The 26,812-nt window shown below is 43.1% G+C and overlaps 1 protein-coding gene across 1 annotated transcript in view; it reads right to left on the reverse strand.

The window, feature by feature from the left end:
• gmds (GDP-mannose 4,6-dehydratase) overlaps nt 1–26,812 on the reverse strand; it is a 64,073-nt gene that overhangs the window by 23,281 nt on the left and 13,980 nt on the right. The window lies entirely within an intron of this gene.

Here is a 26,812-nt window from a genome sequence, read left to right on the forward strand (position 1 = left end):
CGATATCGATATTTGGAAGGAAAATAATCCAATGCCGATGTATCGGCCGATATCTTTCTTGGATCTATGTAAGATCTGTAGATTTAGAGAGATATAGATATACACATTTAGGACTTTGATCACTCAAATGCATTTATCAAACACTGGTGGAAAAGGTATATAATGAAGACAAGACGGTCACTCAACGGGAACGTAACTACGCATGTACGTGCATCACTGCTGACACTCTGGAGAATGATGATGTTTGTTGTAATCCATATAGCGCCCTCTGCTGGTGAACTGCTAGTGTAATACAGTGAAATTAAACTATATTTGACCTGTGAATAATTCTAGTAATATCGACGTATATCTGTGATAAAATTAGCCGATACTGATAGACACTGGATATGCTAATATCGGCCGATATTATCGACTGAATGATTTATTGGTCGGTGCTCGAACGAAGACACAGACAGAGAGTTTCATCAGCAGTGAGTTTCTTTCCAGGAGTATAACCAACAACAGGAAGTGTAAAGATGTTCCCCCGACTACAAGCACCCCAATAAATCAAAGCAGCGATCTAACATCAGCCAGATGTGCTGTCAGCAACCATGTGACTCAAACAACTGAGCATGTTGAATGGCTGTAAGCTTGTGGGTTTTTTTTTTTTGTATGACATGGCCAAAGACATCAACATCCATGAATGAATGTGAATAAATGTCACAGAGACAATTTAGAATGATTTTAGTTACAAAAAAAATTGAGATATGTGTATTAAAAAAAATCAATATAGCAAAAGGAATGGATTCAAATGTTGATTTTTACATGTTTGTACCGTTTAAATTTCATTGGTTTGATTTGGTCTGAAAAACCAAAAATACAAATAAAACACTTGACACTTTGTTTGTTAGTATGTCATCAGGCAGGCAATTGTTTTATTAAATAACCACTGTATTTTTTTCATGATAAAATTGAACAGATTGTAAGAAATCTGACATAAGTTTGTTTGCTGTTTAAGAACGGATGTACTGTAGGGGCGCCGGTAGCGTAGTGGTTATGCGTCCACCCCACGTCCAGAGGCTTTAGTCCTTCAAGCGGGCGACCAAGGTTCAAATCCAACTCGTGGCTCCTTTCCCCTCTCTCTCTCTCCCTGATTTCAGACTCTATCCACTGTCCTATCTCTACAATAAAGGCAACGAAAGCCCAAAAATAAATCTTTAAAAAGAACGGATGTGGAAGTTGCATTTTTACACATGTACCATGGATCTGTTGTCCTTATAGAAAGGACCTGGACCTTGTTCCCATCATTAAAACTGAACATCACACTGCCATCTCCACAGCACACAGGAAGACGTGTAAACGGCATCCTAAAGCGGAGATAAAGCGTCTCCTTACGGGTTTTATCAACTGACCAGAACAGGATCAGATGACTTCAAAGGGAGCGCTGAGAGGAGAAGGTGAGGACGGACCTCCCACATCTGAGCCCCCCTGCCAGGACCAAGCCCCACCCCCTTTACACCTCCATCATCATCCCCCCAACTCCAGCTGCTGCTCCTGCTCCATTTGGCTGTAATCAGCACCGACCCTGCATCATCTCTGATTAGAGAAAGGAAGGGGGGGAGGGGGGGGGGAGGTAAAGACTTGACAAATTGGCACATTCCTCTCCACCCATCCACCCTCTCTTCACTGCTCCTCTGCCCTCTCACAGACCCCCACTTAAATCTGGCTGCACCCCTGTGGACCCCCCCCCCCCCCTCCACCCGCCCCACCCAGCCTGCACCACTCAAAGATGAATGCTGTCCTTGTGAGCAGAGGAAGCCACCAACACACCACACACACTCACACACACATTTCAATGATCCCTAAATAGAAGTGAAGTTTAGAGACCACCGCCCCTGCAGGTGCTACCTCTCTTTGGTTACACACACACGCATGCATATGGACTAGCTTGCACACTCACTCCCACAAGAACACACTCCCATAAATACACACGCAGACCACAGTCGGCCACAATAACGCATACCATCACACACTCGGCTGCCCTGCTAGCTGTCACAGAGCCACGGGACCAAAACGGAGCTCAGATTCTGATCCAACCTTATGCACAGTTTACACAACCTCCTCTCTCTCTCTCTCTGCAGTCCCACCCCACCACAAACCCCAGTCAGTCCTCCCAGGCCCACCCAGGACCCCCTGTGCAGGCGCAGCAGCACAACAGCTGCAATAGTGTGTGTGTGTGTGTGAATTTATGTGTGTGAGAGTGTGAGAGCCTTAGAAAAACAAGAGAACGAGCAGGATCCAGGTTACGGTCCGTCAGTTACAGGGTGCCCGTTTAGTTATAAATACCTCCTCGCTGGCTCTGCAGAGTCACTGAAAGTGTCTCTTTAGAGATGTTTATGGGCCGTGTTGTCTTGGTGGCAAGCGAGCGACTTGGCTTCTTATGGCTCAGAGAGAAAAAAAAAGAGAAAAACAACCCTGATCTGAAAATGAACAACATGACATGGCAGAGCTGGAGAACGACTACAGGAGGGTTTGAAACAAAGAGTGAGTAAGAGGTATCAGTACATTATCGTCATAAATTGGGCGGCCCTTATATGAAGGGTGAAATGTTTGTGACCACGTGTGTGTGCGTGTGTGTGTGTGTGTGTGTGTGTGTGTGTGTGTGTGTGTGTGTGTGTGTGTGTGTGTGTGTGTGTGTGTTTTGCAGCATCCATTACTACAGTGCTAGTGGGTCTGTCAGCACGAGGAGGCCGAGTCATTAAATATGGTGTGATTGTAGACGAGTTGCAAACCCTTCCCATCATTCTCCATCCCCGTCACACCAAAAAGCTTTCATCTGGAGCGGATTAGAGACATTAGCACTTTCTTATCTCTACACCTTCCTCCACGTCTTTCAACATCTCCCCCGCTTTTCCTGTCTCTGACACCCCCACAGAACCCCCCCCCCACACCTTTATTTCCCAATCTCAGTATCCATGCATTCTCAAAAACCCCAAAAGATGCATGGGAAGACGTGTATTTGAAGTGTGTAAAGGGGTTGACAACCTTGATCAAATGTGATCTATATCTATATCTGTACTGTTGAATGAGGACCACATAGTTGTTAATTCAAGTACATAAACGAACACACACGCTCAGGCTTTCATATCCCACTCAGCTCTTTTTAAACACACACAGTGTGCAGCTTAGAGAAGGGAAGATGACTTCATAAATCACAAACATGACACGATGTTTGCACGTACAGTACACATGCACACAATGAGCATTATAATCACAACGGACCCCCACTGTAATACCTAAATCAAGCCGTGTTTGTGTGCGTCTCCAGTGGAATGAGCAACAGGCTTACAGATATTACAGGAGCGCTCGAACAGGCGCTAAAATTAACCTTACACACACAAACAAACACACATACAGCCGGTAATCACCAGTAATACAAGTCATCAATCTGGTTATGCCGGCATGTAAAAGCTGTCCTTATTGGGAAGCGATATCACAGCGTGCTTAATGGGGGCATGTGTGGCAGAGCCTGGGCTGTGATGGGAATTCAATCTCCGTCATCCATCTCCATTAAAATGACTCCACACAGCCGATAGCTTTGACAGCGGTCGGCCGAAGATAAGCCGCAGCGAATTCCAAACGCCGCAGAGCTTATTGGACAACATTTCTAAACCATTAGTATTGGCAATTCCTATCAACCAAACAAAACACAGAAAACACTATAGTGGGTCTGCGTCTGAAAAACAACGTCAACCAATGGGGCGCGTGCTGGATGCAGGCCGCCAACCCAATCACGAGTTGGAAAACCATACCAGCATTCTGGAAATGCATTTCTTAATCGGCTGAACAGGACAGTGAAATGCTTGAAATACATTCATGGTCTGCTGAAATGAAACCATAAATTACAAAAATAAACTATTTCGTGCCTTTCCTTTGGAGTTGCAGGAGGTGGCGGCAGTGTGGCGGCCCGTCACCCCCAAATGAACGGTGGGTGAACTGTTGCATTGAGTTTGAATACTAAGAAAGTTCCTACAGGAATTTTTAAGAGATCAGCTTTCAGCAACAGCTTCCAATGTAATCCAACGATGACAAATAACATGAAGTATGACCAAAATAATGCGAAACAGTGGAAGCCATTTTGCCCTTTTTCTTAGCCAAACACTCAGCTGAGCCTCGGCCTGAAATGATCCTCATCTTCACTCGTCCCTCCGGTAGCGTCGTGTTTAGATCATCACTGACCTTTAACACCAGAGACATCAGATACTCATGAGTCACGAGTTCAATAACCCACATGGATACACACAAACACAAACACAGCGCACACACACACACACACACACACACACACACACACACACACACACAGAAAGGTTAGCAGAAAACAATCGCTTGAGTTCAAGTCCAGAGTCAGACCGGCTCCACCCGCCCGCCTCTCTCAACAGGGCGGAGAAGGGGTCGGCATGCCGGGTCGAACTGTTGCAGAGTGGCCGGTCTTTAAAGGAGGGTCTGTGTCAGGGAAGGGTTTTTTCGGGAAGGGGAAGTGTCTCTGCTGGATGCTAATGGAAAGACTTCCCTTTATCTGCTGCTGCTGCTTCTCAAGCGGAAAGACAACGAAAAGAGAAACATAGAGCGGGAATGTTTCCAGGAAGAGACAGAAATACCGCTACCCAAGAGAGGACACTTGCTGAATGTGATATAAACTAAGACGTGATGTAACTGAAATGTGTGTATCTACGTTAAGTCAGCGGCTGGTGCAGAGAGGGCGATCGGACCACAGGAGAGCATGCAAGAAGAAAATCTGCTGACCTCGACTATCCCACGATCCAACAGCAACCTGGCTAAACCACAAGCTCAACCTCGGGCTATCCAGCTGTTTGCTCCCGAAAATATCATTACATTCACACACACTCACTGAGACACATCCTCACAAACACACACACACACACACACACACACACACACACGCTAGCAGAGTTTGAAACTTACTCTCAAGATAGAGATACATACAGAACATTTAAGAGCCACCATTCTTGAAACAGGCCTTTTTAAAAAGAGTTGAAAATATAGGTTGTAAATAAAGCTGAATTTGGCATGCAGGTCATGTTTTGTGCATAATGAGTGTTTTCAGCTTTTGTGCTTCCGAGTTGGTGCATCAAACTTTTTAAACTGAAGTCAAATCAGGCAACAATTCCATGCACACTTTAAAAACAATGGCAGACGTGCAAAGATCTGTCAACACTGTGAAGCTGTTTTCAAGAACCTGAACGTATCATGATGCATTCAGTCCACCACACGTCACCACAGCAGAGAGGCTGGGAATTTATGCCACCTACAGGATAGTGGTAGGTATAAATAATAATGTGACTGATTCATTATTTCGACTGCACGAGGACATCAGCTGATTTATAGGATAATAAAAATAGGGCCAACGTAAACAGCTCAGGTTGGACTGTCAGTCAAGGTGACGCTTTATTCGGCTGTTTGACTTTTAAGGTCAGCAGTAGCTCAGTTGTTTTTTGTGCACGCATGTGGGTCTGAGAAATTTGAATTTCAGTTGAGTAAATGTCTGTTTAGGAAATATGTGCAGCTGATTTCATTAAACTACCAAAGAAAGCCTTGCATATGCATATTCTCTGGTATTACAAGCTGCGTGTGTAGTCAACATTTCCTGATAAAAATGCAAAGCAACATCCATCAATAAAGCCGTTTGCACGAATGCACTCCTGAACATTGTCCAGAGAATTTCAGGTGGACTGCTGCTGAAATCCTCCTGATCTGGTTCTTGACACATGCACCTCACAGCGGGAGACTGTCCCCATCAAACGGGACGGGGAAGGATGGGAGGGGGGGGTCTCCTGAGGCGAGACATGATGTAAAAAGAACGACGAATGAACAAGCAACAAAACCCTCTACATGAACGTCATGAGAATATTTGGGAACACATGCTACGCGTAGTTCCACTGAATCAACAAAAGAGAAGAACAAGCTGGTGATCAGAAAACTTTTTTGCAGCAGTAAGAACGTGCACAGAGATCCTTCTGGTCGCTTGCAGACAGTCTTTGGTCGTGCACTGATCGCAGGGAATAAATGTCACCACCCCCTTTCCCTTCACTCTGGCTGAATTCTCCTGATTGTATCCTGCTCCGTTCCCTGTTAGCCCGCTCAGACGTTCTGCAAAAAAAGGCTGGCAGAAGAAACTCCAGATGAAGTCAGAGTGAAGAATTCTGTTTGCTGTTTAAGTTCACACATGCAGATCACCCCAAAAACATCAGGAGTTTTTCAGGAGCATTAAGTAAAAAAGCTAATTCTCCCACTCTGTTGGCAGGATGAAGATCTTCCACTAGAGCCAACATCATCATCATCATCAGAGGAGTCTCCATAATGCATGAAAAACAAATGTCACAGATTCATGTGTGGTAACCTCCTTAATGGTTACTTTCAAGTCGTGCAGAAATGAGGCCGCACTCATATCTGATGCCACCCTTCTCTATGTTTTCCCAGACGTCTCCGTCCTCACATCGCGACCACAGCAGCCGGAGTAACAGAGCTCCCCCCCCCCCCCCCCCCCGTCTCCCCCGTCTCCCCATCAGACCTCCGCCGCTCCCAGTGAGGCCCGACCACAACCCGTCCAGCCTGGGTCGCTTTACCCGTTTACGGCGTGGGAGCGGATACCGACGCGGACTCACAGAGACCCATTCAAAGCCTCGCATAGGAAATCTCTTCCTCTGCAGTGATACCTTACACTTCATCTGCATATTCACATATTCAGAACCCCGTGTTCACATCCTGTCTGTGCGAGATAGAGGGGAAACTGGGCACAGACAGGATAGTCGTGTTTTTATTCCTTTTCTGAAGGGTTTTTGTCAGCAGATTTTGGAAACCAACCAAGACTCCGTTTACAAAAAAAACCTCCTCTGACTAGGCAGGCATCAGGGATAAGACTTTAATATCTCGGAAGATGTCAAAATATTTTGGATAATTATGACAGGACCTCTAATCAAACTAATTAGGATGACAATTCTAAGCAAGGTATCAAGCCAGATAATACATGTCTCTTCGTCCCAGGTGAGCATTAGTTGTGGTAGGCATGAAGAAGAAATGATCCATAACTGCCGTTGTGAGGAATTCTGCAGAGACCTGCCCATCACGTAGCTGTCACGGATCATCTCCCGATCCGACAGCAAGTGTCAACAGATGCAACACGCAGAAAAATGAGAGCTGCCATTGTGTGACAATCTCCCAGTGCGGTTACACTTGTAAGCAAACAACAACATACCACAATGACACTCCTGGTGCTCCGCCAAGTCAGCCCTGGCAGCTGCTGCTCTCTGCTAATCATCGTCTCATTGAAGTCGATGAGTCTCCTTTTTTTTTTTTTTTTTTTTGTGTAGAGTTTTTCCGCAGCTGTGTGTGGAAAAATGTCTCCAATAGTTGGAATACAGATCGATGCTTTAATTCGCAGCATTCCGGCGAGCAGAGCGGCTGACATGGACCGTCAACTCTTTGAGTTCTGATCTTTCCCATGGGGTTCACTGTCAAGAGGTATGACAGCGCTCTGGATTCTTTGAATGTCTAAGCAGATTTATTAATGACTACTTAGGAAGGAAGTGTCGCACAGGTGAACGATGTTTCTCATGGGATGCAAAATGCAAAGTCACTCTGCTTCCCTACATTGACAGAAGAGCAGTGGACTAGTTAAGAAAAGCAAAGGACTGGAAAGTTCCTTTTCAAACCATTTTAACTCGTGATGTGCGTCATCAGTCGACTGAACAGTTTAACATCAGCACCCTTGCAAGTCTGCACCAGAAGTAGTCGGTTAAATCAAACACTGAATATTTGTATATGTAGGCCCACCATGCTGGTGAAATGTTTTGTCTAAGCTGTGCAGCCACCAGCCGGGGATGTAGCTCAGGCTAAAGGGCCTCTGCTCGCTCTACTCTACTGCCTGGATGTAAACCAGCACAGTGGACGGATGATATCTCGTAGGAGCAGAGCGGATTGACAGTTTTTCATCTCGAAAATGAAGATAAGGTTGAATGTATGTCGTGTCAGGTAAAACCGGCATATTGACTGAATCATTGTGTAACTACATGCAGCACAGACATGTACGTCGGCCTGCAGGGAGAACTGAAGGCTGGCGGTGCAAGTACTGCTGATGCTACCCCACAGATGATGTGAACCTCGCCCGAAACGATACCACAGGTTATCGCTTCAATGAGTGCACAAGATATATTCTTTCCTTCAACTTCAATAAATTGTGCACAATTTTTTTTTTAGGAAAGAAAACCTGCCCTTTACATAAAAAATAGACAGGAAGTCTTCATTTCTAGAAACATTATAAAGTCATATTTTCTATTTTAATGGCTGCATGGTGGTGCTTTGGTTGGTGCTGTCGCCTCAGGAGGTTCCTGATTCAAATCCCCGTCTGACAGGATCCTCTGTGTGTGGAGTTTGCATGTTCTCCCCCGTGCATGTGTGTGTTCTCTCCGGGTACTCCGGCTTCCTCCCACAGTCCAAACTCACGCTGGTTAGGTTAACTGGTGACTCTAAAATTGTCCGCAGGTGTGAATGTGAGGTGTCGTTGCTTGTCTGTCTCTGTATGTCAGCCCTGTGATTGACTGGTTTACAGTCCAGGGTGTAACCCCGCCTCTCGCCCAACGACAGGTGGGATCGGCTCCAGCCCCTTGCAACCCCGAACGGGAAAAGTGTTATAGATAATGTATGGATTTCTGATTTAAAACCTTTAAGTTAAGATGTAACTGACCGTCACTACGTTTTCAGATTCATCCTGTCATAGTTAAAGTCAAACTCTGTGAATATTTGGTCACTTTTAACATGGTTATCGTTCCATGGTGAGACTGAAAGTAATAATAACACTAATACCCTTCCCAGAAAGCTCAGCCTCTGGTAACATTTACACACACAAAAACACAGCTTCCTTCCAAACCCATTGTTTTGAGTTTCACTGATGTCCTGTGGGTGAGCGGTCAGCTGAGGTTTATTCACATCGCCTGCAGTTTCAAGAGTTCCCCTGACTTCTTGTTCTCATCAGAGAGGTTTCTTAATGTGTCCAAACAAAGCCTGATCACAGAGTTAGTGTGATGCTAATTGATTTGAGAGTAACAAGGCGTTAACACAGAGCACGCGTTAAATCCATACTGAAATGGCGTGATCAGTAAATATGCAGAAACGAGGAACAGTAGCATCGAGGCTTCACGTGTGGTTATGATGGACTAGATTGTATTTCCCGAACCACAAGTCCAAGTCAATAAATGATAGAAGAAGAAAAGTAAGCAGACGGCTTGCAAGGCGTGCAACAATACAGTTACTCATGTCTAACTCTCTCTCTCTCTCTGTCTGTGTCATCCTGCTCAGGGCAGAGAGGTGCTGACTGACACTCGGGTAAAACCTCTGTGCGTCTTAAACCTGAGTGCGCGCACACACACACACACACACACACACACACACACACACACACACACACATATATATTACCAAGAGAAGAAAGGGAGCAACGCCTGGCTCGGAGACGTTCACTCCGAGTTCTTGGCCGACCACAGTGATGCAAGTTAAGACACAATCCAGAGCAACAAAAGCCGCTGCTAAGCACTTCTGCAGCAGCTGCAGACGCTCACAATTAGCCAAACAAACATTTATGAATCTAAAGGCCAACAGGGTAACCCGGTGCACAGCCTAAACACGTTCTCAGGTGTGCATTTACATTTCCTAACTTGCTTTTTAGAAATCAGAATCTAACAAGATGTCTTGCTTCTTACAATTAAAAAAAAATGTTTAAACTTTATTAAATTGCCGTTTGCAACGATGTAAAGCCATCAAAAAAAAACAAAAAAACATCTGTATAATTTAATGAAACTACAAGAGCTGTGAAGTTTTTCATTTGAGGATATTCTGAAGCTCTTTTCATCCCTTTTATATGTAAGTTTAACTGCTCAAGTTAGCGTTCAGGATATGTCATCAACATCAGGAATATATAATATAAACTGAGAGCAAGGGGACCAAAGATGTAGGAAGATAAATAAGAAACTAAAAAGAGACAAAAACAATCAGAAGAAATCAAAATAATTCAAGTGGGACGAAGAATAAAAGAGTTAGAAAAAAGAGGAAATAAAAACAGTAGAAGCTAAGAGAGGAGATAAATGATGAAAACAGCTACAGCATTAAATGAATGAGAAACATTAATAAAAAGCATTAAAAACTTTTAAAACATAAAAGCAGTCAAACAAGTAGAATAAAAAGAAAAAGAGATAAAATCAGTAAAAACTGAGAAAAAGCTCTTACGTAAATAAATACAAATAAAATAAATAAAAGACAAAGGAAACATTTAAGAAACAAAGAGAAATAAAAAAATTAGGAATTTAAATCAAAGAAAAAAGGTTAAAAAATGAAAAAAGAAAAATGAAACAAAAGACAAAAGCTCTCCTGGAGCTTTTTGACTCTTCAGACGTTTTACTTCAAAGCCATAAAGTGTCCAAATTAATTAATCATCTATTTCCAGTGTGGGGTTTTATAAAAGGGGAAGGACTGGATAGGTTTTTTTAAACTTCGAGTTCAAAGAATGAAAATTGACCCACAACACAAAGTCTGCCATCTTTGTAGTTTGCATGTATATTTTATTTTGAAATAAATGAATGAATGAATTGTTTGAATTCTTAGTCCCAGAATTAAAATTTAAGCACATCTATAATACACATACCTGTTTTTGGACGACGTCATCACCAGTGTTTGTGTTTTTTATCTGCATCAGAATAAAACATCAGAACCAGCTCCAAACTATTCATTAGTTCCTAACCTTTACTTATTCTAGAAATTACTTTAGGTTTCCTCAGAGATTATAAGATCATTGAAAAACAATAACACACACACTTAATCAAACAATAGAAAACTCTAACAAAATTATGCATGGCTAGAAATGTAAATCCTAGTTTTCTGGAGGGCGCTCCTCGAGTTTGAAGAATCAAAAGAGAAGTTTCAAGTTCAGTTCAGGCTCATTACGATAAAGAAGCCGCACAGCCGCTTCACACAAGAGGAGTTATGAGGAGTTTGCATCTACTCCGGTGTATTCCCACCACTGTGTCTCCACATGCTGAACTGGCAGTGTTTTCCACGCGCACAGACAGAATCACACCTGTGTATCATGGCGGCGGAGGTTCTGGCGCGCTGCGAGTGTGTTTCTGTTGAAGTTCCACAGTTTACAGCCTCGCCGCCCGAGGCACGACAGTTTAATTTGACTATAATAAGATCAGCACGACAGATTGGTTTCACCGCGCCGGGCGGGACGCTTGACTTTTATTACAACGGGCATCACTTGGAGACTATTATTGTAAACGTTTAGCTGCGGCGGTGGCCTGCGCCGGCCACACATGTGTAAACACACAGAGCTTAGATTACACAGCCAGGGCACATATTCACATGTAGCAGTGGCACCGAGAGCGAGGAAAGATTGAGCACGGGAAGATCAAAATCCCAGGTGGATTTCTGTCTGTGTGTGTGTGTGTGTGTGTGTGTGTGTGTGTTAATGGTCGTCACTGTCAAACTGACTGGCCACTCAGAGGAAAGTGTGAAAGCTGCTCCGGCCAGTGTTTATGTGTCTATCGCTTTTTTTCCTGTCATTCTTTTCCCGTCATTATGTCTATAATTGGGGGAAGGAATGCTTGGGGGAACCGTTAAGGGCACCAGGGGACCCTCTAAGTCTGCCGCTACACCCCCGACACCCCCGCTCGTGATGACTTCACCTACAGCAGAGAAAAAGACACCAACCAGGGTACAGAAAAGCACACACACACACACGTGGTGCATGCAACACCCACTCTATCCTGTGTCATTTCTTGCTAAATTCTCCCTAATCATTTTGTGCATGTGTGTTAGAACGGTGTGTGTGTGTGTGTGTGTGTGTGTGTGTGTGTGTGTGTGTGTGTGTGTGGAAAGCAGAGAAAAGAAAACAGCTGAGTGTTTTCTTTGGAGGTTGCCCGCAGTGAACACACAGACGGAGGAGAGAAGAGATTATCTCCTGACTAATCGTGTTCTGTTCTCTGTAAAATCCCCCCCCCCCCCCCCCCCCCCCGAATCAACCACACCATCCTCCTCCTCTTCCTCGTCCTCCCTGACGTCTTCATCATCACCTCCACCACTCATGGATGTCCGTATGGATGCAAAGACAAGCTCAGGTCGCGCACAAAACACACACTCAGGCACAAATATCACTCATATCTCGGGGTCACTGGCTGCAGCTTAAGCGTGTCTGAAAGGTACAATGTGCTAAGAGGACATTTTGAAAAGTGATTTACAGGGTGCCTGAGGGGGGGGGGGGCTGTCACGGCTTCATCGTTAAGAAAACAACACAGAGAGGATTTGGACTGCTCATCCCTGACGCTGCATCACAGTTCATACTACAAAACTGAAGTGAGATACATGGCTGGTTGGATTGGATTGATCGAGACAGACAAGAAAGAGAAAATTCACGGACAAAAATGTATTCAATTATACATCAAGAAAGAGACATTCGAGTGAAAATGCCAATACTTGTTTGCAGCCTCTCAGACATCAGGGTTTCCAGAGGATCTTTTCATTTCACGGAGTCACTTACATTTTAAGAGATTAGTAATAAAAGAGGAAGATGGATTTTTTTTTTTCCAGGTGGAATCATTGGACACAAAATAACAAAAACAATCAGACTCAATTTTAAAGCAGCAGTAGAACATGTCCTCTCTGGTTCGCAGAGTAAAAATAATTATTTTGTCAGTGGAGTCTGGCCGCTTTGAAGAGAGAAATATTACGCAGTTTCTGATTTAAAAAAAACATCAAACATTGATAAAAAGGTCGGTCTCTAAAGGGTTCCAATCAGCAATTGTATCTGATCTGAAATTCTTTGCTAGTCAGTAACAAAATAAGTACTTTTAGTGGGAGTAAAAGGGCAGAGGCCGGGTTTCGAACCCACAACTGCTGCGACCAGGACTACAGCCTCTAAAAACATAAATCGGCTAAACTATGATGGAGGATCGTCAGTTCAAGTCCCGGTACTGACCAAGTCTGGAAATTGGTCTTTTAGCCTGAGAGGTCAGTTCACTTCCTGAGCAATGCAAAGGTGCCTTCAAGGGAAAGTGCATTTCCCCTCCCAAGGGATCAGTAAAGGATATACTCTACTTCTTCTTCTTCTTCTTCTTGGTTTTCTTTAATGCAGCGCCCTGATCAGGCAAGATTTAGTGCAAGCTCTTAATGTTTCTGCTGGATCAAGAATCATCTTCTGGGCCAATTCCTATTTTATTTTTTTTTGTAATTTAGTCATTTAGACACTTAAGTACTCAAATAATGAAGAAAAAAAAGTTTGTCTTAGGGCGCCGGATAGCCTAGCAGCTATGACACACGCCCCATACAGGAGGCTATACTCCACGACGCAGTGGCCGTTGGTTCAAATCTGACCTCTGCTGCACGTCATCCCCCTCTCTCTCCTACCGACACCTCCCGTCTCTCTCGTCAAGCTATCCTCTCGAAAAAAGGCAAAAACAGCCCAAAAAATGTCTTGAAAAAAGTCCTTTGTTTAATTTTTTTCCTGATTTCATTAACACTGGTTTGTGTCTCAAACAAGTCCAGTTTCGGTCGTGCACCTATCCCACCCTTGTAGATATAGTTTGATGACGAATGAGATGAATAATCGTTAGCTGCAGCCCTGCACATGAACTTGGGTTAGTTTCTCTTTACGTTTAACGATTACACCACCGTTGGCTGATTTATGTGATAATGATAATGGAACCCGGTCGTATTCAAACACAAACAAAACGAGGAATCTGTCTGCAGGATGAGCTCAGGGAGGCCGAGAGGTAACAAGCTTTAAGTCAACACTTGGAAGTTGGCGCCCTCTCGACAGTTTAGAGCTCGTCTTCCTCGCGAGTTCGTCAGCCTCTCCCCGTCTGTCTGTCTGTCTGTCTGTCTGTCCGTCTGCCTAACCTGCCCGACCAAACGCCGTCGTGCTGATTGATGGTGCAGTGGAAAACTGGAAACCATTCTTCTCTGTGACAGAATCAACGTTCAGAATAACATGCGCCGGGGACCATTTATCACACTTTGCTACCAGTTTCTCACACAGGTGGAGACGTTTCTCCTCACCGCCGTTGATACCTGTGCTAATGATGATACTCAAGAAGAGTAATCATCATCTTAACTACAATCCTGTAAGCCTGAGGGCGAGGAGGAGTGACACTCTCAGAGATGCTTTTTTAGACCTTTTTGCAGGATCCTGAGAGAGACACAGGGAAACAGGAACTTTCCCATCAAACTTTTCCACTGCAGCGAAGATGGAAAAAAGTGAGAGGGGAAAGAAACGGCTCAGGCAAGAAGACAGAGAGAGAAACAAAGAACAAGTGCTGATAGTTTGATTAATGATCATTTTTCTGTTTGTCACTCAAACATCTGGAAGCACCAAATAGCTGGACAGGAGAAGCTGGCCATGTGTGTGACACTATAGGGTCAAAAACACTCCTATAAAAGATGAACACAGTGTCTCATTTTACATGTTTAATACAATGTTTCATTCAATTTTTCTACCTGTGACATTTAGGCACCAAATGACAAACAGGATGTATCTTGTGTATCTTTGCTTTGCAGCCTTTTTTTTTTACAGTCTGAAACCTGTTGGTTGAGAAAATGCTTTGCGTCCAACCTTGCCTTCCTTTTTTCAAACATTCAAACACCACAGTGCTCAAAGAAATATACATGAAGAAATGTTTTTAGAAAAACTTGAATGACCTGAACGTAAAAGCTGCAATCGACCCCATCCTCCACTTTGCAGAATCAGGGCCTGCGTCCACTAGTGCCTTTTTTTTTTTTTTGCTCCGACAGCCCCCGCGACCACCATTTCAGAGCGCTTCTAACTAGCACTCATTGTTGCTAGGTTACGAAAGTTAACCTCCACTTCCCTCGGTAATGACAGTACAGGCCGTTTTTTTCCAGCTCCTATGCTGCCAAAGGCCTAGACTACAGGGGGATCTGGCACCTTGAGCTCCTATCTCTCTCTGTGAATTCACATCATATTGCTGCATGTCACTATCTGCAAATCTTTAACCGAGGAACCTACAAGACCTGAGAGCTCAGGAGCTCCTAGGTGTTGTAGGTTCCTCGGGATCGTTGGTGGGGACAGCCTGCTGCTATGGATATCATTTGTGAGGTTGCAAAAAATAGCAAAACAAAGAAGGTTAACTCGGGCCAGAACCTGAATATTCTGTGCAAGTTGACATTCAGCTGTGCGATATTCTTGGCTGAAGTCTACTGTGGGACTCTGGCGGAGATTCAAAAAAGAGATAACTATCTTCAAATATATCACAAAAGCAGCGCAAATAGAGAACATATCTTAAATGTCTCGCTGTTACGGGATTGCTCACGGAGCAGCTGCCCTCGCTGTTTATCGCCTCTGACACTGCAGCTCCCTGTGAGAATAAAGGCCTGTTTGTTCGGCTGACAGGAGGCAAGGTGAGAGAGCCCAACCCTCCATACAGATATGACAGCCTGATTTAAGGCTTCAATTAAAAAACACACAGGCAAGGGCAGCAGCCTGCACACACACACACACACACACACACACACAAAGCAACTTCAGATAAAACCACGGCGTGCAATGACACCTTCATTAAGCCAACGAAGCCCTAAAACTATTACACCGATCAAGATAGGCATCTAATGTCGTAACTCATCCACATCGCAGACTTCTTCTGACTCTCCTCTTTTTGTTCCCCACGATCATCATTCCACGCTGGGATCCAAACAAGTGAGGTCATCCCTCATTACAGCACGCTGCAATCCTCAAACATGAAGACACATCACACACACACACACACACACACACACACACACTTAACCAGAAAAAAACAAAAACAACAAAGGGAACTGTGTCTCTGGAACAATTAAAGACTGTGGCGCTCTTAAAAGGGAATTTACAGATTGTGAAATAGCAATAACCTTTTTTTCCTTTTCAGAGCCTTTCATCCCTAACAGGAGATTAAAATCACCTATTTTGATTTGGGCGCAATGTGCGACCCCAAACCACTGCGGGCAGACTCGAACAGAACTGCTGAATTACACAAACACGACTTAGCAGCAGGGGGATTGTTGCTGTGTGTGTAATATTGTAAGAACTTTATGCCTTTATGAGATAGGACAGCTGAAGAAGGACAGGAAATGTTGGGAGGAGAGAGTAGGGAGATGACATGCAGCAAAGGGCAGAGGCCGGAAATGTCACCTTTTCACTGTGTGACACAGAGAGTGTGTGTTGTTTTTAAGCAGCTGAACTAGAGAGAAGACGAAGAGGGACGATGGCTGTTCTTCATCTTACATAATTTTGTTCCATTACACATAAAAATCTTGGTGGAATTTGACGGCCAAACAAGTCAAAACAGCTCAAATAAGAGCACCAATCTTTTCATGCACCATCACTTCGCGTGTAGGTATTTCATTTAGTCCGCTATGCTGTTCACAGAGATCTCTTTGAACACATTACATCTATTTAAATACCACTTCTTAGACACAATAGCAACACTAACAAATCTCTGTCAACCTTGCCGTGTCTCTATGTCCACTGTGTAAACTGAACTCACACAACTCTAATACACCCTCCCTTTACTGGAAGCACCACATGTGATGCTAATGGATAACCGATGCTATTTTTTCAAACGGCATGCAAAGCTTGTATGAAATAGAAAAGTGGAGATATGTTGCTTTTGGGTGCAGTTGCCTCAACATTAAAGCTGCAGCTGTAGTGTACGAGAAGCCACAATGTCAATAGACCAAAACCAAACCTCACAGTGAGCGACTCTTTTAGACCGTGCAGAAAAATGTCAGCTCGACTCGACTGTAGAAAGAAACTCAAATATGACCGTAAACAATCTGGTATTATGACAGAAGTGCTCGTTTTAATATTGAATACAATAGAAATGTAAAGTCCGCACACATTTGTTTTTTTTACCCGATCAAACGTTGACTTAACTGCACGGGTTTTACAGTGCAAGTCCTGCCGTTATTACATATTAAGACGCTGCTTCGATTTGCAGATTCAAACCCTCACACGTGGGCAATCTCCATGTGTATTTATTTAGACAAAGTTTGAGATATTTATAGTTTATAATTACTATAAAAATACATCTTAAAATGAGGTCTAATTATTAAGAAAAACAAATCTTTTCACGCAGCACTTTAAGTTTGGAGTCATCTCTTCAGCCACGAGCTGCGGATAAATCATTACATCAAATCACTTGCGAGGCTGATTGTGATTGCCTAATATCTCCCTGGAGGACATAGCAACAGGAAGATTGATGACTTTGATAAATATTTAACGTAATCCCTGGTTACCGTTCTCTCACCTCAGCTCTCGTCTCTCTCTCTCTCACTAATCACACCAAACTAATTAAGAGCACATGAGCCAAGCTTTGTGTGTTTATTGTGGTACTCATTGCACCCACAAACAGGCTACGGGCTACAGTCAATCACTCAGCGCTGAGGGGGGAAAAGGAATAAATGACAGAGTTGGAGAGAGGAAGACGATTAAGAGGACACGTGATGGTTTTGATCTATTTCTTGTCTGTATTTGAAATCTTTACCTCCTTGTGTTTCCTTTTATTCTGAAGTAAACGCTGACCAAAGAGCTCATTCTCATCCCCGTAGAGGAGCTGTATCGTTGTAGAAACACCTGCAGGGGGGCCTCGTCATGACCTGGGATCTTGGACTGTAAATATTAATGGGCAAAGCCTGAGTGATGTCAGCCATCTGTTCCTGCAGGGGGCTCTGGAGGCGGCTAATCGGCAGACGCCGCCATGTTGGAAATCCTGTCTCAGCGTAACTTTCAGTCAACCTAACGACAGGCTGAGAGCCGAAGCTGAGGCGGGTTTTAAGCCATCTGATGAACCGTTACATCACGCCCACCTGTCAATCATGTCAGCTACGCGCCTAACTATGGATAACATAACATCAAACATCAAAACGGAGCCGTTTAAAAAAAAATCACCTTCCCCGTACAGTTTGTGCCAGTGATGACAATAACTATTCAGACCTATTTGTTTTTTTGTACCAGGCTGTAAACATGATATTTTTTGCTGTAAAAACGACTTTTCTGCCTGTGATGTGTATGTGACTTCCTGCGTTCCTGCAGCCAGCCTCAAGTGGACACTCGACGACCTGCAGGATTTTGCACTTCCACACAGGCTTCATTTTTCAACCCCGGAGGTTGCCGCTTCCCTGGGATCTTTAAAAAAAAAAAAAAGGTTCTGTCTTAAATTCAAAGATGGAACTTCAGAAACACCGAGCGAAACCACTGCAGAAAACTAAATGATAGAGTTAAAAACTTCACATTAGTTTGGGCTTGATTTGCAACTTTAAGACGATTAGACTGATATTATCACTGCCATTATCTTTTGATTATTTTGATGAAGAAGAAAGGGAAACTATTGCCCAAGAATGATGGAAAAGTGCTCAATTACATTTTCCAGAACCAAGCAGCGACTTCAAAATCATAAAAAAACTAAAAATATCCAGTTTACCTTCACACACTCATATGAAGAGGAGCGACTGTGATGACCGCTTAGATGCACTGATTTTTCTCTTGTATTGACACTTTGTAAATATTTGTGTCATAGCTGTTAAAAAGTAGATAAAGGGGTAGGACAACATACCTGTAACTTCATACTTCTCCTTTTCAAACATGTACTGTTTGCTTTTGAAATGCTTCTTCTTCATTTTCTACATGTTCTAAATAAAGATCAATCACTCAAAAACACAAGAATACAAAGAGACAAAAACAGAGAACTTGAGCTTTACTGTCTGAATATGAATCAATAAAGACAAATAACCTCCACCTGAAGGATGTTTGTAGATTCATGTTCTCTCGCTCTGGATTCATCAACGAGGCATTTCCTCTCTAACGACGTTTTTATGTGACGACTACGGATGATCATTAGCGACTTGCTACATCTGGAGCAGCCACCTTTTCATTTTTCACTGCACGCTGTCCCCTGATAAATTAAATGAATGAAATATAAATTGTCAAAAAACTATTTAACGTTCCTCACGAGCCCCCAGACCACAGAAAAGAAGCTTTTTAATTGATTATCAGGTCAAATCAAAAGCATGAAACTACATCCTAGTAACTCGTGCTCACATTTATTGCTTTTTGCATTTCTATATATTTAACCTTTATTCATCCAGGAAGTCTCATTAACATTTAAAGCATCCAATCACAATCACAGGCACGTTAAAAGACAACATAACGTTTCTTTTCAAACAGCATAACCCTTTAAAAATAACTGAATTCTGTAAATATTATCATGTATTTTACATATTTTTTTATTTTATTGTACAGTGTTTGACTCCTTTTATCGATTTTTTTTGTATTGATTACAAGACAGATAATACACTTTTAAGAAACGGAGTACAGGCCAGAAATAAAAGCGACATCTTCATGTTTCACACGCGTCTCAAACTCATATTTCTCGTGTTAAAATTACTCAATTTAAAACAAACGAGGGTTACTGCGTGTGAATTCATGTATTTTGATGACTCTGGGTGCATGTGATTCCTGACTGGGACCTGCTCTCTGTCCCTCCTGCCTGTAAAGGATCAAGGGAGGCGTCCACAGCGGCTCACTGCTGCCATCTATGAGTCACATGTGGAACTACACCTGCACTGTTTAAAAAGACAAGTTGATGTGGAGCATTTAGGGTTTGATTTAAGATACAGCTTAGATACTAATCATATTTAGCTTTCTGATACTATTTATTGACTCAGTGTGTTTACTTAACAAACCTCAAAAAGCCGCCCCCCCTTACCCCCCTTACTTCCCCCTCTTTTTCAGCAAACTGCATGTTTCCATGTGTTACAACCTTGCTGGAAAACAGAAAAAAAAAGGACTGACTCATGAGCGGAGTAACTAATCTGACCCACAAAGCACGACCACAGAACATTCCCTGACTGTGTTCGAGGAAAGTGCAGACTTGTTTCTCTTGGCACCGGAGCGTCTATTCTTAAGCTAAAGTTCACTTTGGACCCGGGCTGCTAGGCTGGCTGCCTCTAACCTTTCCAAACATGGGATCTGCAGGCTCAGGGAGCTATTCTCACCAGGCCACCAACGGTCCTGTTTCTGCTCATTCAACAGACGGCACGCTTGATAAAATGTGGGCACCGAGATTACCGCCGTATCTCCATTTTAGGCTGAAACCGCCAGATTCTGATTCCGAAGGGGAATTTTTCAAACAATGGAAAGCATGGCACCTTAAAAACACACAAACCGCACACATGCAGCTAATGAGTCAAAAGACACACCGCACATGCTTCAGGAGGGAATGTGCTAATTTATACACACACACACACACACACACACACACACACACTCAGCTAAGCTAAGCTACAAGCGTGCCACTGAGCACTGATTGAACTGGGTTAATGTAAACACCAATCAGAGGGTGAGTAAACCCAGCCAATGGGCTGTTACCGAGACCTCACCGCTCATCATTCACCTAAAGAGGGGTATTATGAAATGTTTTTTATGCTCTCAAAAACCCTCGATATAAAACAAGGAAACATCTATTTCGTATCTGAAGCAAACCTGAAGAACATTTAAGGGAAGACTGTAAAACTCGATGTTTGATGAACCGTCAAAAACTTCAGCTTTCGACGCTAATCTGAAAGAAGTGCTGATTCGAGTTTCCAAAGTTTGTGATCACAGCATTTCTGTCCCTTAACAAAGTCTTTTTTTGAAGCAGCAGGTCGTTTTGGACAACATTAGAGGTCGTTTAGGTCTTACTTGTGTACCTCACTGCACCTTTAAGCCTTTCCCTCCTTGTTCACACACACATTACACTCACTGTTCTCTCTGATCTACAACCGTTTTGTAGAGCCAGACCGATTTATTAATCCACCGATAACATCAGCCGATATTAGCTTACTCAGAGACTATAGGTATCGGCTCCTTTTATCTCAGATATGTGCCGATATTATTCGATTTATTCACCAGTCACATAGCATTTAAATTGAGTTTTAATGTATCACACTAGCAGTTTTCTGTCACCAGCAGAGGGCGCTATATGGATTACAACAAGCATGAAGCGAGTGTCAGGCGGTGATGTGCAGTAACTTTCCAGTTGAGTGACCATCTTGTCTTCTTTATAAATACTGTCCACCAGTGTTTGAGAACTTAATTTGAGGGATCAACAAAATAAATGTGAATATCTCTCAAAGTTCAATCTCAGAAAGACATCCGCTGACATATCGGTATCTGAATTATTATTTCCCAAATATTGACATCGGCCTCAAAAATCCCATATCGGTCGACCCTACTTCTAAGCAGGAGTTTGAACAACTTAAAAATGAAGTCAAGTGTTCATGTAGTTGAAGAAATGGCTTTCTGCTACAGCATTCATCATAATAAAGATAGTTTTCATGAGTTATAATGGACTGAAAGAACAAAACTCCTGGATCTGTAATATCTGTTCAGTGAACATCGTGTTTATTTTGAAATACCAACCGTATATAGGTTGTAAATTCTTATTATTTTCAGCCTCCTTATAGCATGTTTTCAGGACATAATCCAAACGACTTGCAGATAAAGTTTTTATGAGGCTCGCATGGATCATTTCAAGTCATTAAGTAGCATTTCAGGCCTACACTTATCTGACTGCATAAATCACCAAATTTGGAGAAGGCTTGTTTTTTTATTTTCCTGGAAAGCAGAGTTGTGCTGTTTTCAGAGCAAATAAGGCAGGAAACTGTGGCTCCAAACACCCAACAATATATCCTCTCCACACACACATCACACACTCAACAAGCGAAAAGGATTGCATAACATACAGCGGTACAGCCCGTGTGTGTGTGTGTGTGTGTGTGTGTGTGTGTGTGTGTGTGTGAAAGTAAACTGCTGGCAGGCTGCACAATAGCCACTCAAGGCCTATAAATGCATCAACACAACGAGCAAACAGTGCAGAGCTTTGTGGGGAAACAGGCGTGTTAAATCCTGTGTGTGTCTCTGGAGTGGGAGCCCGGATGAGGGAGAGACCAAAGAGTAGTAGAAAGAGAGAGAGAGAGAGAGAGAGAGAAGTAAGAGATAAAAGAATGATAAGAAGTGTTTCTGAGGAGGAAGACAGAAGTACATCTGAAAATCTGTCAGAAACAATGAAGTGGGAAAAGTGCTGCCTCATCATCCCTGCTTCTCTTCACTCCGTCATGAGCGAGGTGTGTTAATAACGCAGCCCGTCAGTGTGTGTGTGTGTGTGTGTGTGTGTGTGTGTGTGTGTGTGTGTGTGTGTGTGTGTGTGTGTGTGTGTGTGTGACGGCTGCAGGTGGGAGAACTCGCACAGAGAGAAGAGGGGACGTCAAGGGTTTTTTGTTCACGGCTTTCCTGTGAAGCGCTTCAGTGGGAAAACACAATACGGGTGGTGTTGAACCCTCAGATGTAGAACAGATCACTGTGAGCACCCTGCAAGGACTCCCCCGTTCTGCTCCGTCGTTCAGGCATAATATTTCACTAGTGCAGTTTCAAAAAATGTGCTCTTAATATCGTCAGAGAGTTTAATAATTCATGAAACTGAACTGAAGTTGTGGATGAAGATCAGAACAAACTGAGGATGACAAACTTTGCTGTTTCTCTTATGTAACCTGAAATCTTAGCAATGATTAGATTAGTTTATAATTAGATTGTCGGGGGACCATGCACTTTCTATACAGTCATCTCAGTTAATGAGAGGAGATGAATTGCCCCATGTTAAGCTGATTAGCTCCAAATGCAGTCCCTGAGCAGGTAAACATACAGACAAGACAAAACACAATGAATTATTACAAAGTATGATGATGAGCTAATAAAACCTGATTCAATCATGGCCACTTTCCCCAAACTAAAAACCTATGACCTTCCCAAACCTCCCTCCACACCCACATTTAGCATATTCACACACACACACACACACACACACACACACACTCACTTCAAGGGAAAATATTTCAACTTTTGTGCAGATTTTAAATTCTGCAGGGAGCTTGTTCCACTCCTTAAAGAAAAAGCTATACTGTATGGGGTGATCGTAAAAAAAAAAAGCAGAATAGACTAGAGTGAGGTCGTCAACATTTTTGATACCTTGATACTTTTTAAATAGGACGGTTTAAAAAATGATGCAATCTCTTTTATTTGAGTTAATGGTAAATGGACTTGAGCTTGTAAAGTTCTTTTCTAGTCTTCTGACTACTCAAAGCACTTTCGCACACTGATGGTAGAGGTTGCTAAAGTGTCCATCACTACTAACTCATCCATTCATACACATTCACAAGCCGCTCAAAGCAGCAGGAACAACTTGGGGTTAAGTGTCTTGCTCAAGAACACATTGAACATGTGGCTGCAGGAACTGGGGATCAAACCCTCGACTTCCGGTTGAGAGAGACAGCAGACTCTACCACTGAGCCACAGCCGCCCCAAGGGATGGATCGTATCGAAATTTAACCCCAGCTTTAAAAAAACACTTCCCATCGTCTGTCATATTTTAAACAGAAGTTGCAAACTTTTAAGTGGCAAATAAACCGGGGCTATTTTTTGTATATAAGCTGTAAATACATGTGAACATTTGTTGGAATAATAAATTAACTAATAGAGGAAAAGTAAGAAAGAGGTAGGGATATACTTCTTTTCGGACACTTTTGTTTGTTTTGTTTGTTTTTTATTACCTTGTTTAAATTTTTGGTTTGAATTAAATTCATTCACTCATAAAGGTGAAGTGGATTGTTTTGTGCTGAAATGATTGCAGAAACCATGCATGCTACTTTTACTAATTGTAAGGTCATGAATCAAACTCTTCTCCTGAAACTCCTAATGTGGGATTTACCCTCTTAAATACTGTGCAGCCAGCTGACCTGTTTTTACGATTCTAAATTCAGACACAATCTTTTTTTCAGATGACGATAATCGCCTCCTATCCATCCCCAAAGCTTACACTAGATGAGTTAGAGCACTAACTAAACCTTCCAGCAGAAACTCAGGAGGAAATTGCTGTTTTTATCTCGGCCTTTTGGACACCTTTCCTGTGGGTTATTAAACGTTTTTTTTTTGGAAAATGGCTCCAGGGAAAGACGCCTGAGCACGGAGATCAAACTGATCAAATCTTCTGCTGTTTTACGGTCAAATGAAAAAGACATAATATCCCTTCTGTTTGGTGCTCTTTTGATAACGCAGCTGGCTGCCTTTCAGGCCTTTTTCAGAGTCCCGCGTCGACTATTCCCCGTCCACCTCCGCCCCTGCAGCATCAGAAAATAACATTCACTGTGTTCTCGGAGCAGCGGAAACTAGCACCCACACACACACACACACACACACACACAGTCACCCCATCTCTAACTGATCCTACTACTCCATCTCCCTGGGAGAGTCTGATGAACGAGCTGGCCTCAGAAGGGATTCCCTGTAAAAGTGAGAGGGCTGAAGGGGAGGAAGAGAGAGATGCTGAGTAGCCGGTGTGACTGATCTTTTCCTCTGAGGTGGGACAGACTGGAAATGTCTCCACGCCGCTGCTGCCAGTAATCCAGCGAGCTCAGCTGCTCAGAGCGGGCGGCATGTGGTGTGGAGCAACCAGAGCGAGGTTTATAGGTGTGGAAACAAATAAACATTCATGTTCAGGTACAGGGACTTTCTGTCACTCAGTGTGTGTGTGGCCTAAGAATGATCATCCGTGTGGGAGGTGGGAGCAGAGTCATGGCCTCTGAACACAAAGGATGTGGAGAGAGAAATCATCGGTCTCCTATCTGACCAAGCCTCCCACTCTTTTCCTTTCTCCGTCTGTCTGTCTGACTTCCTTCATTTCCTTTTTTGTCACTTTTTCATTCTTAGACCCCAAAATTCCTGAGTCAGTGGTGACGTAGTCTTTGTCCAACCAACCAAGGAATGCTTATAGTTCATTATGCAATAAAGTGGAAAAGCAGCAATCCCTCGATTGGAGAAGTTAGAGAGATTTCTTCACATTTGTGCTTGAAAACGTAGAAAATGAATCCGTCCATTTCTACCCAAAGCAGCAAATTGAATTTTTTTTTAACCTGTCTTGTAAACTAAACACACTTCAAAAGACTGTGTGGCTCCACTCTCTACTAGTCTCAACTAAACCCAACTACGTTCACAAGCCCCTCCCCCTTCCAGATCCAATGAACAAAAATGATTACATGCATCCATACATATAACATGATGAGCAATAAGGCTCCCACACTTGCTGTAGTGGCACAAACCATAAATCCTCTAGATATGGACGACTGTGGCTCAAAAGTTGAAGGGTTCATCTCTTAATCAAAAGGTTGACCGTTCTGGGGGAGCTGACAGCCTAGCGGTTATGTCTCACACCCCACGTACAGAGGCTACAGTCCTCATCACATCGGCCGTGGGTTCCCTTTGCTGCATGTCGTCCCCCCACTGTCTCCTCAAAGCATTTCCTGTCTCTCTACAGCCGTCCTATCCAATAAAGGCAAACATGCCACACACACAAAAAAAAAAGATTGACCGTTTAATCCCCAGCTCCTGTAGTCCACATGTTACTTTCAGCTTCTGAAACACAGCTTGTTTCTATCACCTCTAAACGCTCTCTTACTCTGTGTCATGATTCTTTAATGTCTTCCGTGAAGCATTTTTAATCGCCTTCCTGCTGAAATATTCTGGATTTTTAAACATTTTCTGTTGATTTTCTTATCAGTTCATTAATTTATTTACCAAAACAACAAAGTTCATCCTACACTCAAGAGATGCAGCAATGACCTGGTACTTCCAGGATTCAAAGACCTGAAACAAACGGAGCTTAAATGAACAATAAATGTGGCTCCGTGCGATGAAGAAACTATTAAAAATCAGCATGTCATGTTCACATTACACATGGCCTTATTGACTATGATCTGACTAAGCTCTTGGCTCCATATCCGACCCAAAAACCACCCTCGGTGACGGAGGATCAGCGCTGCCTGGAGACTGTGTGTCAGATCCCAGCGTGGAGGAGCAGGAGGTGGAGGAGGAGGAGGCGGCGGCGCCGAGGGATCTCCTGGGATCACCACAGAGCTCCGAGACAAAAGGGACATTGTGGCACAGACCGACCCATCCAAGAAAACATGACTTCCTGTCCCATCAGCTCCAGCATCCTCCAACAATGTGAACTGCTCACTTCTCAGAAGTAAAATCCCCTTCTTCTTTCTTCTTTTTTTTTTTTTTTTTAAACGTTAACAGCAGCAGTCTCGGACCATTTTGACTCAAACACACTTCACCTTTTCACTTTACCATCAGCTTCAATTTAAAAGAACCATTCGGTCGTTTCAAAGTAGGTGTCGGTGAGATGGTGTTGAAAGTGCTATTTCAAGATTTCAAGCCTTTAGTTACAAATCTTACAAACCATCGATCTAAGTTCTGGAAAAGTTTGCTTTCCTTTAAGTTTTCAGCTTCAACTAGACAGCAAACTACTTGACATACAAACTCATCCTGCTTAGAGAGACGTTTACGTTAACACATGAAAGACTAAAAATAGGCAAAAGTCTTTGGCTGTGGAGTCAGGCAGGAGTGAGTTTCTCATTTACAGCGTAAAATTGGAATAACAAACCTAGAAAACGATGGGAAAACCTGATTTAATGAAAATGGCATGTTCAAAAATCTGATTACACACTCAACAATGCAAAAACAAAGGCAGTATCACCGTGTCCTAACAGCATGCGAGCGTTGGATATCGCGCACACGATAACATGCTAACTGTCCACACCGCATGCGTCCAATATTTCATTCTCTGCTCTGTGTAGTGAAGGTGGACAAACAGAGGTGTGGTGCTTTGTACCGACGAGCTGATGACTC

Source organism: Labrus mixtus, chromosome 3 (genome assembly GCF_963584025.1).
Source record: "Labrus mixtus chromosome 3, fLabMix1.1, whole genome shotgun sequence".
NCBI classification, from domain to species: domain Eukaryota; kingdom Metazoa; phylum Chordata; class Actinopteri; order Labriformes; family Labridae; genus Labrus; species Labrus mixtus.